Here is a 5,495-nt window from a genome sequence, read left to right as displayed (position 1 = left end):
GAGCGACGCCGGCAGGGGCCGGCGCCGACAGCGCCCCCTGGCGCCGTGGAGGGCGGCGGAGCGGAGCGCAGCCCCGGGCCTCGCCAGGCCGCAGCGGGGACGCACCGGGCCCGGCTCTCAGCCGCCGGCAGCGCCTCCTGAGCAGCTTCTCAGCACCGAGCCCGTACTCTTCAGCCCGGTGACATCGGGTCATCGCGGCTGTTCTGTGCTCAGCCCCGCGTACGGCGAGAGGCGACAGGAGAGAGCTGAACTCCAGTGCAGCCCAATAAGCCCTGCGTGCCAGACTCTGGCTTGACTGGCACCAGCTTGTGGCACCAGTACAGTGTGATACCTGCTAGAAGACCACCTAAAAAAGCCCAGCTACGGGTGACATGGTGACATACACAGAGAGACACTGTGGGTTGGGAGCTAAGTCCAACACCGGGTATTCCCGCAGCTTCAGAAGACAAGAATGGGCTTATTGGGTTGGTGGTGAATGCAGAGCTGGGACAAACCAGCAGAATCCAAAGCAAATTTATAAGTCAAAGGGAGCTGCACGAAGGATGAAGTCAAGAGGCAGCAGCAAGGCCAGTCTTGCACCTCGAGGGGGATGAGAGGCAGAGGCAGCAGTCTCGCCAGAGAGGATCCAAGGTGATCCCAGCTAGGCATTAGCCCCCTCTTCCCAAAGCCACCAGGCCAGGCTGTACAAACAAGCAGTGTGAAGAGGATAGCTGCACAATGGGGATGGGGGTGTAGCACCTTCAGATCTGTGCCACAGATTGGGGCTGGAGGGAGGATTTTGGAGAAGAGAGTAGCAGGACTGTGGCCACTGGAGCAGAACAGGCAAAAACACAGATCTGCCTCAGACAAGCCTTACAGGACATCACAGTTGGCTTTTTCCAGGATGAGATGTTCCCATCCCTGCAGTCCCATTTGAGCATCAGGAAAAGTTTCTGTACTGCAGGTTACTGAACAACTTCATCCTCTTGGTTTACTTGTTGTGACATTACAGATTCAGCCTCAGAGCACGAGGGACTTGGGACAACCACACCCCTTCTCACCTGCTCTCCGTAGCACCCTGGCCGAGGCAACCCCCTCTCTAACACTAACTAGTTCAGGGACTAAAGTACAGTGCTCCTGTGCCTACAACTCCCTGCTGCAGAAGGTTAATTCCTTGTTCAAAGATCAGAAAGCAGCTTCAAGAAATGTGTTACTCATTTTACCCTGTAGGACACAGGAAACGTGAACAGAGATCGGAAAGCGCTGCCTGCCAAGGACGTGCACTCTCGAGTCAGCATCACCTGTCACAGGATCAGCACAACAGGCGGCGTCATGCCAGACCAAGATCAGTATGACAGGTCTCTCTACCCTTATTTAAAAAAAGAACGGGCTAACAAAGGTTTGCTGAGCCTACCTGGGAGGCACACACGGATCTGAGCTGTTGTGCTACGTGCACGGGCACAGCAGTAAACAGGCATGTTGGCTTCTGTTCCAACAGAAACATCAGGCAAAGTTTAATGGTTCTCAAACAGACTACAACAAAGGCTGCAGGGAAAAACATTTTATTTCCAAGCAGATTACAAAGAGCAGAGAATATAAGAGTAAAATTAAATTAAAAAAATAGTTGAGTGCATCTCTTTAAAATGATTTGTAGTGTGAGTTACTCACGGGGCAAAGCTACTGGAGAGTTCTGAAGGTCACTTTGCAGGATGCCAATCACATGTGCTGTTTAGACCTGGGTCAACACAGGAGGGACAGACAAGATGTGTTTTGCATATAGGCTGCACACTCATTATCAAGCGAGGTTTTGGGCTGCAACTGGACCCTGCCTTTTTGAGACATCCCCTCCACCTCATTCTCTCCTGCAGTTCCCTCGAGCTCTAGACATGGTTTATTGCTGCTGTAAGTGGGTTTAATCTGCCTTCCCGTTCTGATGAGCTCCAATGCCAAAGGAGAAGCAGGCAAACGTGTCTGCCATGCACAAGGTTACAGGGAATGTGACTGCAGTGCTAAGAGCAGAGCTTCAGCCACGCAGCAAAGGAAACCGACAAGTAGGGATACAGCAATCGCTTCAGAGATTTGGAGGAAGCGTGTCAGCAAGACTTCTGGAAGAATTGAGATGTTCCTTAAGGTAGGAAGAGGTATAAGCAGAGAAGGGCTCTTTCCTAAGCATTGGCACCAACGAAACAGAAGAGGCTGAATCACCAGGATAAGGTGCATTCCCTGTAATGTTTGAGAGGAGCAGCTCCAGCAATAAGATGGGGAGAAAAGCCCCATACAGGGTGGAAGACAGTTGATATCCCACTTTAACAGTGATTTAGGAGTCCAAGCACTAACTCCAAGTCAGTCAGTATTAAATTTGCCTAAGAATGTGGTTTGGCTGGACAGCTGGACAGCCATTCAGTGTCCAGCAGCACTCAGTCCAGCAAGAGGATGAGCAACTACAGTACCAGCAATCCTCCACCCCCTGCACACTCAGGGGGCTCTTTTCTACCATTTCTGGACCTGCTCTTATCACAGCATAGGAGTATTCGAGGCCTCATCCCTTCTATGTATGCCAAGGCAGACAGTAGCCCTGATGCAGCTGAGAACAAGACTGTCTTAATTTCTGCCCTAGCAGCAACAGTGCAGAAGAGGATTTTATTTAGAAATCAGATTGTGTCTTTTTGTATTGTCCAAGGCAGAACAGTTTAGGAACTACTTCAGATCTTGTGACCCCTCTGAAGTCCAGACCTCTAGGGAGGAGGCAGCCAACAGGTGAGAGCCCTATGAAGTTCTCAGACCATTCCCTTTATAAACTGCTTTAGACAGGAGTAAAGAACCACTCTCTAGTCTGCTCTCCGCTGCTTCAGCCATTACCACTTAAAGAGGAAATGCTTGACCTCTTGAAAACAAATGAAAATCTAATGGTGCTGTGGACACTTGTAAGAGGCTACAAGTTTCCTAAAGAAAGCAACACTGTTAAATGTCAAGAGCTTGGACAATACATGAGTCTCATGTCAGAATGTGAGGTGCTTTACAACAGCCAGTCAGTCTCTGCTTTCTATGGTTCCTTTCATACCACAGTGACAAGATGGGCACAGTTCAAAATCAACAACACACGGTCTCTAGCTTGACTTCTCAGCTCTATTTATTTAGAGATCAATGCATTTTGAGCCTGTCTCGTACAAGGCATAGGGCACAGAGAGTTCCTGTCAATATATACACGCATACAAGAGCAGTACAAGCAGTTTGGCACTCTCAGAGCCAAGGGGGAATGCCCTTTAAGCAGCAGTCAAGCTGGTTATAGGAAAGTGTTAAAAAGCTATTTTACATGTTTGACTGGGAAAATTTCCCAGAATGTGGATAGCAACCCTAAGCCACAGCACTCTTCTGTGCTACTCTGTGCATGTCTTCCTATGAGCCCCTACAAGGGAGCAGATCATGTTCTTCACTATCAAAGAACATAGTATTTATATTCTAGAAATACTGTACCTTTTAAACTAGCTCCAGAGAGACAAACTAGAAGCCAGATTCAGGAAAATAATCCTTAAGTCACAGTATATCGATTGTCTCTAAAAATAGGGAATGAAGTGAACACAGCAGACATTCTGATGAGACAGTACAGAACAGTGCAGCAGTCCACTTCTGCACCAGCAGATCCTCTCCTATGTACATGCAGACAATGAGAAAGAAATGGAAACGCTCCAGTCCATCAGGACCAAACCAATCATCAGGAGATCGCCACAGCTCACCATGTGCCTAGTTTCCCTGTTCTTAAACAGTATCCTCCAAGGAGAACTCTTCCCCCTACAAAGACTTGAGATCATCTTGCAGTTAAGAGTAGTAAGGAAGTGCACAACCTAGAATTTTAAGGTAACATGGAATTTTGTTTCCCCAGAAAGCTCAGCTGAAGTTCCTGTCAATGTGTAGTGTTAAGAGGTGACTCTCAAGGCTGCCCAGTAAAGCAACTGGTACAGTATTTGGCAGACTGTTCAGTATCCACTGTATTTCTGATTGAGACAGCCAAGGCAGCAGGCTTTCCAACTCTGCTCTGATGATGGGACAAACTGCCCAAAAGAAAGGGAAAGCTACTCTGTGCATACCTGATGGGCACACTCTGTGCATCAGGCACATGCAGCTGCTTGGAATAATGGAGCCTGACCCAAACCATGTCCACAAAGACTTAAAATAGGGCCGAAGATGGACACACCAGTCACTACGATATGGTGAAAGGATTAGAGGTTTCTGATAGCTGAAGCAGTACTGGTGATCCCCAGAGCCACCCCACAATGGGGCAACTGCTGGCTCCCAGCAGACAAACTGAGGTCCCAGTACTTGCTGCCAGCACTACACCCACCCTAGGCACTATCTTCCCAGCTTACCCACTGGATCTGGGCAGTGATCCCAGGCTGTTTTCCTCTGGCCTAGTTCTGAGGGCAGACACTGAGCTAAGAGTCTAAAACAAAACAAAACAAAAGTGCATTGCTACTTCACCTCTCTGCACGCACCTACTTGAGCAGAGAGTCCTGAAGAGGGAACAAACTGCTCATACTGACACTAACTCAAGCACACCTGCTTCCTCAGGAACACCAAGATCAATATGAAACATCAGGGACTTGGGAAGTCTCTCTAAGCTGCACACCTCAACACTGCTCACAAGCACAAAGACCGGGAACATTGGCTGCTCTCATCAATTTACACTCTTGCACACCCAACAGAGAGGGCAGACCTTCCTTCTCAATACAAACAGGTGCTGGACAACAGAGGCTTCAGGAAAGTTGCTTGTCTGTACACAAGTTTAAGTTCTTTTACTGTAATATATAACTAAATATTTATCTGTGTATTTTGGAACAGGGAAGGAACATGAGGTGGAGAAGCAGGGAAGACAAGTTCAAGAAGCAGAGTAATTTCTCTGCATCCAAGAAGCTGGTGGCACAAGTAACAAGCCTGGCAAGTGATCTCCCATTTCAAGCACACTTGGCTACCTGCTGGCTTCAAAAGAGCAGACTATTTGTTAATGATATAAAATACAGCAACCATTTAAGATGCAGCAAGGCAAAGCTACAGGGCTGGGGATTATGATCATGAACGATGCCAAAAGCTACACAGCTGTGTTAAAAACTGTGAAAAGGCTGTTAAACAGCAGGAGTAAGCCATATGCTGCTCCTGGAAGGCCTTTTCCCTCCACTACCTCTCCATCACACCGTTGTTGTGATGCATTTGAAAAGGTGGAAAGAGGGGGATTTGCCGAGGGGTAAAGCTACAGAACGTTAGGACAGTCTGATCTGGTCTCACAGATCACGTTCCTAGCCTGGCACTGAGCTTCCATCAGCAAGCAGACATTCAGGTCCTTCAACAGAAGTGTATGCCCTTCTACCGTCATAAGTTGTAGGGGTGAAAGAAATCCAGCAGAGTTGAGCTGGAAAGCATGAACAGGGATGAAAACAACCAGTTTGCATACTGATCTTTGTATAATGACCCCCCCACCCTCACAGCTCACTCTTCCCCAAATAAAGACACATTGTTCAATGGCA

This window comes from Anomalospiza imberbis, chromosome 11 (assembly GCF_031753505.1).
Source record: "Anomalospiza imberbis isolate Cuckoo-Finch-1a 21T00152 chromosome 11, ASM3175350v1, whole genome shotgun sequence".
Taxonomy (NCBI): domain Eukaryota; kingdom Metazoa; phylum Chordata; class Aves; order Passeriformes; family Viduidae; genus Anomalospiza; species Anomalospiza imberbis.
This window is presented reverse-complemented; position numbering follows the sequence as displayed.